This window comes from Macrobrachium rosenbergii, chromosome 42 (assembly GCF_040412425.1).
Source record: "Macrobrachium rosenbergii isolate ZJJX-2024 chromosome 42, ASM4041242v1, whole genome shotgun sequence".
NCBI classification, from domain to species: domain Eukaryota; kingdom Metazoa; phylum Arthropoda; class Malacostraca; order Decapoda; family Palaemonidae; genus Macrobrachium; species Macrobrachium rosenbergii.
Window position 1 is genome coordinate 7,349,938 of NC_089782.1, and position 15,104 is coordinate 7,365,041.

A 15,104-nucleotide genomic window follows, 5' to 3' on the forward strand; every position below is an offset into this window, starting at 1 on the left:
TCTCTCTGTCTTCTCTTTCTCTTTCTGCAAGCATTCTCAACTCAATCAAACTTTCTTCTTTTTCTGCTTGCATTTTCAGCTTAATCAAGCTTTCTTCTGCAGCTATGCATCTAAGCTCTACCTCTGCATTATTTTTCTCTTTCTTTTGCTCTTGCTTATTTATAAATGATGTCTCAGCTGCATTCAAGAATTCTTGTGCCTCTCCTAACTCTTCATTTATTTGACCAAAGTCCATCAGTGCTTGGATTGCAATACATCTGATTTGTGCCTTAATCATACTACTAGACACATTACCCCCACATGCCACTGCTAAAGCAGTCCACTGTGCCTTAGTCAGGTTGATTTCAGATAACTCTTGGATGGAAGGAGCTGCTAAAAATTCCTGAACATTGAGCAGAGCCATTTTCTCTAAGTTACTCAACTAAATAATTCACAATACAATGTGTAACTCCTGACCAGTTTCGGCTTAATTTCTAAGTCTTATCGAAAGATTGATACATAATGGCAAAATTCACAATATATTTGCTAGGGAGACAATACAAACAAACATGCAGACCGATGGAAACCAAAATTCTCCACCTGACAGGTGTCCGGGTAGGGATGCGCAGGAACCAGCTTATCAATTTCCGGCTGGAACTGGAACTGGCTGGAGTTATAAAAAATTCCGATTGGAGCTTCCAGCCGGAACCTGAACCAGAAAACTAGTATGATATCCATATGGTCAACCTGTGCTGATGCATCCAAATAGGAGTTGAGACGCTTGTGTGATTATTTATGCAATATTAGTTCAATATACAATACTTTTGCCATTGATATCTAGAGTTTCTGGAAAGTATTTGCCCTCTCCCGCATGTTCAGTTTACTCTAAAAGGCTGTTTTTAGAATATGGGAGGAAAAACTTTCTCGCCTGCTGCCTCAAAAATGTAAACAACTCCCTTTTTTCCATCATAATCTTCCTTGCTTATAACTCAGATCTTAGCCAAGGAGAGCACACATTTCAGTACAGTCACTGACTTGCCTTTCAGTTTCAACAGAAGATAAGGAACATTTTAGCACATACATCACCTTTGGTTGGTAAACTGATTGACTGATTGATGTTATACAATAAATCCTTTTGAAATAAAAATACAATATTTTATTAGCTACTGCATGTTCAGCCGTATGATAACCACTTAGATGTGAAATAAAAGTTCCTGTTCCAGTCAGTTATTTTATGACAGTTCTGGCCGAAACTGGAACTTAAGAACACCCAGCAAGAAGTAACCAGTGCACCTCTATGCCAGAGGGCAGAGCCATAATTTCGTTTGTGGCTGAGGTCACATAATATGTTTACAAATCTGTGTATCCTTTTTCATTCATCTCTACTACCTTCCTTTGAATTTGAACATTTTACACATTTCTTTTGAAATTATTGGATCAAATTTATACATGTCTCGACTGATATTCATACTCATGCAAAAGCTTTCTTTTCTGAAGATAGACTCAATAACGTTTCTTTCCAGTGTATAATTAGAAAAAATTATCTGTTTTTCCCCTGCCCAGCTGATTATATGATTGTTTTCATTAACATGATCAAAAATCACACCGTTCACCTGTTCATACCCTACGCAATTTTTATGCAGTTATTTTTCAGAGTTTTTCCAGTTTGACCAGTATAAAAGTAATCACAACACTTACATGGAATTTGATATACACATAATTTAGTATGGCTGGGAGCGTTCGTTATAAGTAAATGTTTCACTGTATTATTATTATTATTATTAAATGCTACTTTAAATCCAAAATTCGTAGATTAATGGGGCATAACTTTCAAATAATTATTATATGGTGGTGGGGCAAGTTTCTCTGTGTTACATATTTCTTTTTTGTTTCCTCGCCAAGTCTTTTTTCCGCTTCAGGCATGTTGTCTAACACAGTCTGGATATTCAAATTTCTTGCCGGTATTCATAATCTTATCCATTTCATCATCATTGTTTTCGTGGCTACATATGCGTTTAAGCTGTATTTAAACCCATTACTGGTTCCATGAATTAGGCCATCCAAAAAGGATACGCTACTATCCTTATCCATATCCAAACTGAATTTCATTGATGGTACTGTACTAATCCGTTTAACTTGTCCAAGAAATTATTGACATCTTCGTCCCCTGGCCTTTTCGTCAATATAGGCTACCTGAACCATACTACATTGCGTGGAATGGGTTTGATTAATGTTTGCTTTCGAAAAGTTCCATTTACAAATTTACTTAACACTGGAGATAAAAGTTACCCATTGCCATACCAAAAATTTTTAGAATAATAATATCACGTGTTAAAGTGATTATAGTCATCAATAAATACGACGCGCCTCTTCCGATTTCTCAGTATTTTCTCTCCCATCTTGGAATACACCGTTAAAGATTTTGGAGACGCAATTACCCAAGTCCCTACCGCCAAAGAGCACCTGCGGTTTCACCGAGAATATCGGGAAGAACAAGTCGATAACAACTCATTTCCGTCTTGATGGATCATTGGTCAAAATTCACTGTACACTGTTGTTTCTAAACCAGGCAGCGGTTCGAATCTCACTGGTGGCGAAGCACTTGTCAATTACGGTTCCTTTTCAGTGTAAGTTATTCCTTGTGTAGAGTGAATTGGATATTAAACGGTCTTTGTTGCTTAATATAAATGAGTTCTCTAATAGCTGGCATTATAATCATTACGTTCGTGTCGTGTACAAATCGTTGAAGAGTAATTATTGTGAAATAAAGATGAACATAAGAAATAATACTCAGGATTTATAATCATTCATCTGAAGCTATAAACAATAAACAAGTCCGAGAATAAAGGCAAAAATTCAGCTTCTTCTCTGTATGCAGCCAGGTCTGCAGAATATTGGGGGTAGTCGGAAGCCATACTTCGCTTTCGTTTTTTCTTTGGTTGGTGACAAAAATGGTTTCAGAACTGTTCCACGATAATATGACTGAAGGGTCCGTTTCAGTATAATAAAAATTACATAATGTATATACTATATATATAAATATATATATATATATATATATAATAAAAATATATACATATATATATATATATATATATATATATATATATATATATATATATATATATATATATTTATATATATATATATATATATATATATATATATATATATATATATATATATATATATATATATATATATATATATATATATATATATATATATATATATATATATATATATATATATATATATATATATATATATATATATATATATATATATATATATATATATATATATATATATATATATATATATATATATATATATACACAAATATAATTATATATATGTGACTGAAATGACTGCTTATTTTTCGAAGAGAAGATATATTTCTTTGGGTCTGTAGAAAAGTGAGTAGAGCTAGCAAGTGCAGCCATAAATCCCTCGTCTGTCAAACAAGACCGTAGCCCAATTCTCAAGAGCGACACCAGAACCATTGAGCCATGAAGACAATTATTTCTGGCCGTGCCTTCGACCTAGGGAAGGATCTTCGAGGGGAACCATTTGAGAGGCATAAAAATGGAAAAACCCCCCACCCCATTACCTTTGAGGGGAAAATCTAATTAAGCAGATAAGCCCCTCCTTCAGGGGCAGGTTTAGGTGATGTTGGCCAATCAAATGCCATCAGTGCCAGAGACCTAAGGACGTCCTACAAGGGGACAGTACCCAATGACCAGCAGGAATTCCTGAAAATCGCCTCCAAAAGTTGATATGACGCAGCGGAGGAGGTGCCGTGAAATATGGTACATGTTCAGGAACGTGACGTCACGGCTGACACCAGAGGAAGACACATGATATAAGGACAAACACACAAAATAACAGACAGTGGAAGCAGAGCAATAAAAGAGGTGAGGCAGAGAAACAATAAAGAGAAGACAGTGTGGGTAGAAGCGTGTGTTAGTGATAGGGCTCTCTTGCGATCAGAACGTCTCAAACAGAACTTCAAGTCTCGAACCAATTAAGTAAACAATGAAGGTAGGTCCTGTAAACAAGAAGTGTAAAATAAACCAGAAAACGGGATTAAGAATCTTTTTTCCCCTATCTCCCAAAACGTAGTCAACAGTCAAAGATAACAACCATCGCCGCTCGTAGCAAAAGGGCCGAACCCAAAACTCCCGTTGCTGTACCTTAGTGTTGGCCCTATTAAACAGAAGAACGGAAGAGGGCCGATAACAGCTGGTGGCAGCTACGTGGGATAAACAGGCAAAGGTGGGATTCTAGAAAGAAGACTGTAAATTGATGATATTTAGGTGAGATGAACAAGTGAAGGCGAGATTGATGGTCTGATCGAAGAAGATACGAAGGCACGCAAATCATTTACGAAGAACACCGAAGAAAGTCAGTGAAGAAGAACGAAAAAGACATAAGAACATACGCTGCCCTGCAAAGAAGAAAATATGAAGATCCCAATCAGCAAGAGAGAGAGAGAGAGAGAGAGAGAGAGAGAGAGAGAGAGAGAGAGAGAGAGAGAGAGAGAGAGAAGGAACATACATTGCGCTACGCGCAAACACACACCACGCTGAAGGAAAATGACAAGAGAGAGAGAGAGAGAGAGAAAGGAAAGACTACGCCGCAGAGAGAGAGAGAGAGAGAGAGAGAGAGAGAGAGAGAGAGAGAGAGAGAGAGAGAGAGATCCCTACCAACGTTACAGTGAGAAAAGAACACGTAAAAACAATTGTAGTGAAGTGCATCGAAGAAATTAACTAAAGGAAGAAACAGTGAATCCTGTCTAGAAGATGAACAAACCCCCTACTCAAGGATGGCAGTCTCCGACATACGCAGGCATGAGGAGAAATCGACACAGCCTGGTGACATTTCCCCAGCAAAAGAGAGAGAGGGATCATGACCGTCCAGACACGAAAAGAAAAAGCAAAGCAAGTTAAGCAAAAGAATGAAGTCCTCACACTCACATACTCATACGTAGAAAAATTTTTTTTTTTAAAGTTAACACAAAATTAAGTTTACTATGAACACTTCCACTGATATTCCTTTTGCAACACAAAACTTACTGAACTTTATTCAACATTTGGCATTTACTAACCCATAATTTCTGTATTATATTTGTGTCATTCTACTTTATTTTAATTATTTATTTTTTATTCAGAATTAACTGAGGGTATTTTAATTTTATTTTCCCTAAATTAAGAGTTATCCAATAATTTGTTTTTTCTTTCACTTTAAAGATGTTTAGAATCTTAAGTGTTTTGTTCGGCAAGTTATTTGTTTCCCTATTGTTTCTTCTTAAAGTGAGGACTATTCTATTGTTATTTGTTTTATCATCGCCGTTAAGGGTAACTAATTTAGAAGTTAAGGGATTTTTTTTGTGATTGTTTAACATCACCAATCGGTAACTTAGAATTTTAAGTGTTTTTTCTCTAGGTATTTTACTTTGTTTATTTTGGGGATAAATTTTCCATAACTCTATATCCACCGTCCTGTGATTAGTAGATGTCCAAGGAAGGGTATCCACAAATTAGGAAAGCAGAGCCCACTGTTATTACAAGAAGCCAAACAAAAAGGTGACTGTAACTTGGAAAATTGGATTGAGCAGGTAGGGACACACCTAAATAACATAGCAGGGACAGATAGCGAAATGTTAAGTGAAGCCAAAGGTTATCTTGATCTGGCGGCAGGGGGAGACAGAACAATATGTCCATTCTGAGACATATAAAAGGCTTAGGAATTGGGAAGAATTGCAATAATTCCTTGGAAAAGTATACTCCACAGTAGGCGAAACAGACCTTGTTGTCAGCCTCGCAAAGATAATTCGAGGTTGGAGAGTAGACAGAAGAAACTATCAAGGAATGGGTTCCCAGTTATATAATTACATAACTGAATGGGGTCATTTAGTTTCATCCTCTAAATGGACAAGGGAAGAAAGAAGTGAGCCTGTAATGTTGGTTGTTCATATTAAAACCTTGATCAGATTATCATTAGTGACTGGAAGCTTACTAGCTGAAGTTATTGGAAGGATGACCCGTAAATGGGGGACAGCAGATGACAAAGCCGAGGTCGAACAGGAAGTAGCGAGAATCTTAGGTAGGAATCCTGAAGGGAACACCATATACAGACCTTTACCCACCATAGGACACGAAGGAAGGGGACAATATAGATCTAGGACACCAGCTAGAAATCAAAATAGGACCTCAGGTAACACCTCTCGGGGAGGATTTTCGACTGTCACATGTTATAACTGTCAGAAGAGGGGACATTACGCCAGTGATTGCCAAGGAATAGCTTATTGCCCTTTTCATAAGAGAACAGGACATAGCACTTTAGATTGCAGAAATTGACCTCCTTCCACTCCTAGATATAGATCTCAGTCGAAAGGCAGAGGTAGAGACCGTAGCCATTCTCCACAAGCTAGAGGGAATAGGGATCCAGCTCCTAATAGGTATCAAGATACTAACCAGACTGCAAGCGTAGAGTACCAACCAGATCAACCAATGTCGGATGATACAAAAGTAAATTTTCACTCCACTGTACGGTGGATCTTCCTTCATAATAGAGGGAAAGGCCGGAACCACAAACTAAGCCAAACTACGCATGTTAGCAAAGTTAATATAGGGGATGAGTATAGTTATAGGCCGGTATTCCCTGCCCAAGTTGGTTTAGAGAAGCCTATTGCTACATTCTTTGATACAGGTAGTCCTAAAAATGTAATAGCTGAAAAAGTCTATAAGGCGTATTTTCCTCACTTAAGTTTGAACCCAGTAGTAGATTGTAGAATCACAGACATTCGGGGTAATAATATCAAAATAGTTGGACAAATAGATTTTCCCTTTAAACCAGGAAGAATTTCACTAAAGGAGAAGGTTCTAGTAGTAAGAGATACAGTTAGATTTTGCACATTTGCTAATTGGTTATCCAACTATGGCTAGACAAGGGATCACCATTGATGCACTAGGAGAACAAGTGATTAAAAGGGGCCATGTGACCTTTACAATACCCCTATGTAAAGTAACTAAAAGAAACCAGACACAGAAACCCCATCAGCTGAAAGGTACTCTAAGGAAGGAAAACACAGATGAAAAATATCAGCTGTGTAGCTTGAGTTCTCAGCAAATAAATGACAACTTAGAATTCAACCAAGAAACTTATTTGAAATTAGAAAGAGAATAGACTTAAATCTGGGGAAAGCCCGTGGATAGAACGTACAGTAAATCCAATTTTCGAAGGGAAGGAAATTCTTACACTTACTAAAGGATCACAAGTAAATGGGACACATTACTCTTCTAGTCTACATGATGTTAGACAGGGTAAAATAGCTTTAAAGGTTATAAATAACAGGGGAGGAAAGGTTAGGCTATTGCAAGGCACAGAAATACGTCTAGCAGAAGTTTACACCATTCCTGTTCGAGTGGCAGAGAAAGAATTAGTAGCACCAATCAATAAAGAGAATTGAAAATTCATCTTAGGACATAAAACTGAGAAGAGCTAAGATAGGAGCTCACTTGAAAGATATTAAGGAAAATTTTGCTAGAGAGATACAAATAGATTTACTGAGTGAATATAAGGATATAGTCACCATGGATAGCGATACATTGAGTAATACCAAGATATAATGCACAGAATAGACATACTACAAAAAACAAAGCCAATTTATATACTAGCTCATAGAGGAGCACATTCCCAGAAATAGATCATTGAAAGGGAAGTACAAAAAATGAATAGGCAAGGAATAATAGAACGATCTAAGTTCTTGTGGTCTTTTCCACTTTTGTTGGTTCCTAAAAAGGATCCCCCCTGATCCCAACCCCTTGATGAGGTGGGCGGGCTTTGGGATCCACTGCAGGGAGAGTATGCTCTTTTACACCTACTCTTTCCACTGTGTATTCAACCAAACCTTGGGACCTATAACTCTTTTACTCCTCTTCCTATTAATTTTCCCCTTCCCTTCTTCCTCTCGCATTGACAACTTTGGCATGGCATTGTATTACGGAGTTCACTGCTCTTTTAACTTGATGGAGGGTGGAGTTGGAAGGCATGCCGCTCCACCTGTAAAACTAGAATACCCAACGTGGTTGAGCGACGGAAAATTTTTATGCCAAGCCATGCCCTCAGTGCTGGGTATGGTGAGGGTCCCAGGGCAGTTACTACTGTGGGTAACTGTACTTGCCCCTCCCTCAGTTGGTCCTCACTGGTGAGAGGACCTCATCTTGGACGAAATTTATATTTTTCGTTTTATGGCAAACTCATCAAACCTCCCTATGACTTCTGGCACGGATTGGACTATTATAAGGAAAATTCAAATCACAAAAGTCATTAATACCATTTACTAGACCCAAAAAACCTAAGTATCGTCATAACCCAACCTTGACTCACTTCGACTCTCTTTGGGAGTGGAAACTGGTCAAGGTTTCTAGCCATGGAAGCTGACCAAAATATTTCAGCTTTAAAATTAGAAAAGTTTTATTAAATAGATATCCAACGACAGAAATGTCATTCAGACAAATAAAGGAGAAGACTTGGCTCATAAAAGCCACAACAAAAAGTCAGTCTGAAGACTACTTGTCTTTGAAAAATATTGATAATGTTAATGTAAAAGTGGAAAAACACGATACTATGAACAACATTCAGGGTACCATTGTACTTCCTGAAAATAACAATGAACCACTCAAAAAAAAATGCTATTAGACTCTCTCAAAAAAAAGGATACCCCAAGGTCCAGGATTGTGAGGTATATGTTGTACCAAGCAAAAAAAGCAATAAACAAATATTAAAAATAGCAAAAATAAAATTTGAAGTTGAAGATCTACCTCAAAAAATAAAAATTTTAGGCCAAAAGAGAGAGTTAATCCCTATGTCCCAAAGCCACTACTGTGTCAAAATTGCAGTAAGTATCGGCACACAAAGAAAAATGGTCGTACTGAACCGGTATGGACTTATTGTGGATCTCCTAAACATACCACACAATGGAAGTGCAGTGAACCTAAGTATGTAAACTGTGGGATTGAAAATGTCACAAGAAAGAATGGGGATGTCAATAAAAGAGGCTAAATTGGAACTGAAGGTGAGCGGAGTTCAAGATCCTGCTAAGAAACTTACATATTCTTCAATAACAAGAACCAATAATGAAACAAAAAACAAATACAGATAGAAATAACAAAAGGCAGCAAAATAAATCTCAAGAAGAAATTAATAATATACAAAAAAAACTAAAATGGTAAAGAATCAAGAAATAGGCGCAAATAACATAGATAATATTCTGTCAAACTCATTTGAAGAATTAATGCAAATAGTAGTATAAGAAGATACAACCACAGAAGAAGGAAAAGAAAGATGTGATGGACCGGAAATTAAAATTAAAGAGAGACCTTTGTTGGAGAGAACACCACCCAAAACAAAAACAAAAAAACTACTATTATTAGAGAAACAGCGGTTGAACCAAAGACAAAGAACATAAAGAAAAACAAGATAAGAATATACCGTTATCTCCTAAAATAATAGTAAAACCTGTGGATGCAGATATTCAAAACACTGAAGAAGTGGAAGGGAACCATACCATAGATAAGAATGATTATGTCAAGGGAGAAGAAATTATTCCATCACCAATAATTGGTACAAGAAGAGCAAACGAAACAAGGAATGTTCCTGAAAACACATTTAGACGTAATGATTTTGTTGAAATATGCAATAATAACAAAAACATAACAAAAGATGGTTTAACAAACATAAGAAATTTTTATAAAATATGGAAAAAAAGAAAATACTGATTTGAGCACACATAAAAAGATTGCATGAGCATTGGGCACTTAATGTTTTATAAAGAAAAGCAAATGAATTTAGTGAGTAAATTATTAGAAAAAATTCAATTTGATAATGGAAAAAAGAAAACAAAACCCCACTGCTATAACAAAATATTTTCAATAGCTATATTATACAATGAAACATAAATGGTCTACAGACCAGATTACACCCAGGAGAAATACAACGATTACTTAAAGAATATGAACCAGTGATGCTATGTTTACAACATGTCAACAAAACTGTATCAGCAATAGGTAAATGCACCTTAGCATCTACTGTACATCATGAGAGGGGTACAGCCATATATGTATATAACAGAGTAGTTCATGACAAAGTACCTGTAAACATTACTGACTTGCAAATATTAGGTATTAAAATCCGAATAAAAAACTATAATTATGTAATTTATAATTTGTACAAACAACCTAATACAAATTAATACATTTATAAACTTAAAGAAGTGCTTAATGCCAAGGAACCTACATTAATAGTAGGTGATTTTAATGCTCACACCCCAATATGGGACTGTAATTGAACAAACTCAAATAGAGCAGGAAATAAAATAGAAGAATTCATAGATTCAAATGACATGTGCTGTATAAATGGTGACGAAATGACCACATATTTTTCAAAAACACATGGAACATTTTCTTCACTAGACTTAACTCTAAGTACAACATGCATAGTAGACAGAATGGACTGGAATACAGTTGATGACTTGCATGCCAGTGATCATTTCCCAATATTAATTTCACTATTACAACATAATCCCGCCAAGTATGTCCCTCAGTATAATATTTATAAAGCAGATTGGGAACTATATGAATTCCACACTGGTAATATCCCACCTTTGAGTATATACAAGATCATAATGAAACAAATAGGTTTCTTGTTGATTTCATTAAAAATACTGCTGATAAAGCAATACCACAATCAAAATCTCATCCAACAAAACACAAAGTCCCATGGTGGTCTGAAAAACTAACAGAATTAATAAAAATAAAACACCAAATTACAAAATGATTAGATACTTTGAATGGGAAGTTCAGTAAAATAAATAAAACATTACTGATATTAGAAGAAAATTTACCAACTCTAACTATATTATTATTAGAAATTGATACTTTAAAGCTTCTGTATAACAAAATATCTGCAAAATTTAAAAAAAAAGTAATTCAAGGAAGAATCATATTGTGGAGGAAATAAGTATCAGATCTCTCTAATAATACTCCCTTACAAAAATATGGGAAAAATTCAGGAAAATAAATGGTACCCATGTTAAACCACCTAGACATGCCATATTAAAAGATAGGAAAAGAATACTTGATCTGAAAGAAATAAGCAATGTAATAGGAGAGAAGTTAGCAAGAGTAAGTAGTGATAATAATTTAGATGAATACTTCTGCACAAAGAAAAATAGTATAAAATTAAGAACAATAAATTTGGAATTCATAGAAGATATGTATTATAACAGAAAATTTAATATGGAAGAGTTGGAATATGCTCTCTTAAACAGCAATAAATCTGCCCCTGGAAGTGACAATATTTGTTTTGAAATTATCTGCCACTTAGCACCTTTGGCAAAGTCATACTTATTACAGTTTTATAATCACTTATGGCTTCAAAATTTATTTCCTGATGAATGGTGTAAAGCTATAATTATTCCTATCCCCAAACCTGGAAAGGATCCCAGTAATGTAAACAATTACTGGCCAATTTCTTTAACAAGTTGCTCATGCAAATTATTAGAGAAAATGGTAAATGCTCGACTAACATGGCACATTCGAGAAAATAAAATTTTGACTCCTACTCATTTCGGGTCACAATGTGGCAGATCTACATTGGATTCTCTGTCTGACTTAGGAGACCGCATACAAAGAGGATTTGAACGAAAACAAATGACTATAGTTGTCTCTTTTGACATTGAAAAGGCATATGATAGTACATGGAGATATGTAATATTAAAAAGTCACATAAAAGAAGCATCTTTTGGCATTTACCCAGGTTTATCCAAAACTTTCTGACAAATTGCACTTTTCAAGTGAGAATTGATGATGTATTGTCAAGCACATTTCCAGTTGAAAATGGCGTTCCACAAGAAAACGTCCTCAGTGGCACACTGTTTACTTTAAAAATAAATGACATCATTAGTAACCTACTTGTTGGGATTAAAAGTAACTTGTATATGGATGATTTTGCCATATATTATTCAGCATCTCGCATAAAACATGCAGAGTGAATCATTAATAAAACTATAATAAAAGTAGATGCATGGGCCTCATCTTTAGGGTTTAAGTTATCCATACAAAAGACTCATGCAGTAATGGTTTGTAAAAATAAAATGTGGAAAAAGGTAACGAAATAGATTGAAAAATCAGAAATCATTCCATACCAATTGGCCAAACAGCAAATTTTTTTACAGTTGTATTTGATACTAATTGAGCCGGAAAGCCCACATAACATACATGAAATGAAAATGTAAAAGAGCATTAAATCTAATTTAAAAACTCTCGAACACTAATTGGGGAGACGATAGACATGCCCTTACTGTAATGTGTAGAGCAACAGTGCTGTCTCTCATTGATTATGGAAGAGAAATATATGGCTTGTCATCAGACGCAACACTGAAAACGTTAGACCCAGTTCATAATGAAGGCCTTAGAATATGTTCAGGAGCCTTTAGATCATCACCAAAGTCAACTTTATAAGTTGAATGTGGTGAACTACCTCTCTCTCTCCATACAGACAGTAACAATGAAGAGTGCTCTGAGAATTCAGACAAATGATTCTCCAACCAAGAAATTATTTGAATTAAGAGATGTATTTTTATTAACAATCATTTACCACCTTTCCCAATTAGATGTAGAAGATTGTTCAAGTCTGAATTTAAATATACAGCTACCTTCAATAGTAAAATTACCTCCTCCTTGGAATGTGAATAAAATGAGAATTTGTACACAATTAAAATATTTATCAAAAAGTTAATCACATACCCCAGAACACCATAGGCAACATACAATAGAACATATAATCCGAAAAGGTCCACATTTCTCAATATACACTGGCGGATCTAAGTCTCAATACGGAGTAGGATATGCTGCAGTGTTTCAGGACAAAATGTATCAGTTCTCTCTACCTGATAATGCCTCAGTATTTACAGCTGAGTTATGTGCAATAGCATCAGCCATAAAAATAATTAAAGAAGCCTCATTTAATAATTTTGTGATTTACAGCAACTCCAGAAGCGCTGTAGAAGACATTCAAAGTTACAATCCAAAAAAAATAATATTGTACAACAAATTAAGTTTTCACTCCATAAATAGTATAATAATGGAAAAAGACATTGAAATATGATGGATCCCTGCCCGTGTAAGGATTAAAGGAAATGAAGAGGCTGATAAAGCAGCAAAAGAAGCAGTCCACATGACAAGAGCTAATGTGAACATCCATATTAGTGGCTATATAAGATATATAAAAAAAACAATCATTGTAAGTAAATGGCAAAATATATGGAATGAAGAACCTGAAAATAATAAATTAAAACATAAAATTCAGTGTTGGAAAATGGAGTTCCTCATATCAGAGAGAGACACACAAGTCATTCTGACGTGTCTTCGAATAGGCCATACTCTTTTGACACACGGACACTTAATGAACAGTCCATGTGGCCCTCTTCCCGAATGCCCAGAGTGCAGTGTTGATAACAGTCACGCATATATTGGTGAATGTCCAAAATATAAGCTGCAGCGATTATCAAATTTTTCGAAGTAGATCAGTGAAGGATATTTTGTCAGAATCTTCAACATTTTCAGTAATATCAATTTTAATGCTCACAAGGAGCTTTGATTTAATTGATAAAATATAAAAAGTAAATAATAAAGAATACGAAAATCCTTAGGGCATTTAATGAATTTTAAAACAACTAAATTTTAAAATGTTGCTTAACTTATTCTGAATTTTAATGTACCTTTTTAGTGAGTATGTATGGAAATATAAGTATAAATGTATTTATTGTGTGAGTGTGTTCCAGTATGAGAGCGCATGCCTTTGTGCAGTTTTTAGTTTCATTTTCATTCATTCATCATCATACCGAATGACCTATTTGGCCCCAGTGCTAGGCCTCCTGCCTAAACCTGGCATTTCTTCCAAATCCTTCGGTCCACCCTTATGAGAGCTGATAGTCAGCTCAGTGGTCTGGTTAAACTGTTTTAATAATAATAAAAAAATCCTAAAAAGGATAAAACCTACCGAGTAGCAGTTGAATTCAGAAGGCTGAATAAGATCACAGAAAACGATCTATATCCAGTGCCATCTAAGTGGGATCTTATCACAACTTTTGGATCCAAGAAATACTTTACCACACTAGATCTGTTACAAGCATTTCTACAAATCCCTTTAGACGAAGAAAGTAAAGCATTGACTGCCTTTTCCACTAGTAATGGTAGATATCAATATGTGAGAAAGCCTTCTAGTATAAAGTTAAGTCCAGTTACCTTTTGTGAGATTAATGGATAAAATTTTGGGAGATTTATTAGGCAAGGACATACATTGCTATATTGGTAATTTGATCATTGCAAGAGACACCATTGAAGAACATATAACACTAATTAGAGAATTCCTTAAGAGATTGAGGAAAGCAAATCAAATTTGAAGTTAAAAAGGTGCACCTTCCTTAGAAGGAAAATACAGTAGACTACCTGGGACACACATAAAGTGAAAAGGGTGTGGAAGTAAACAACCTAAAGATTAAGTCGATTAGAGAGTATCCTCCACCTCAGTATAAGAAGGATATGAAGTAATTTTTAGGTTTAGCAGGTTTTTACCGCATGTATATAAAAAATTTTGCAGCCATATTCGCTCCGCTGACTGAGTTATTAAAAGAACACTTTTCATCCTTGTGGACAAGAAAGCAACAAGAAGCATTTGATGAACTGAAGGAAAGATTAACACATCCTCCAGTACTTAGCTTCCCAGACTTAGTAAAGAATTCTTTTTAGCTACAGATGCAAGCCGTACTGGTATAGGAGCATGCTTAATGCAAAAACATGATAATAAATATAATGCCATAGAATATTACAGTAGAAGACTAAACCCCACAGAAGAAAATTACTCAGTAACGGACCTAGAGTCTCTAGCCATAGTAGATGCTTTAAAGCGCTTCAGATATATCGTATTTGGTTATAAGATGACCGTCTTCACTGATCATTCTGCTACAGTAGAAATGCTCAAGAATCCGAATTTTTCCAGACGTAAGCTCGTTGGTTTATGACCACCCGAGATTATGACATAGAGTTGAAACATACTCC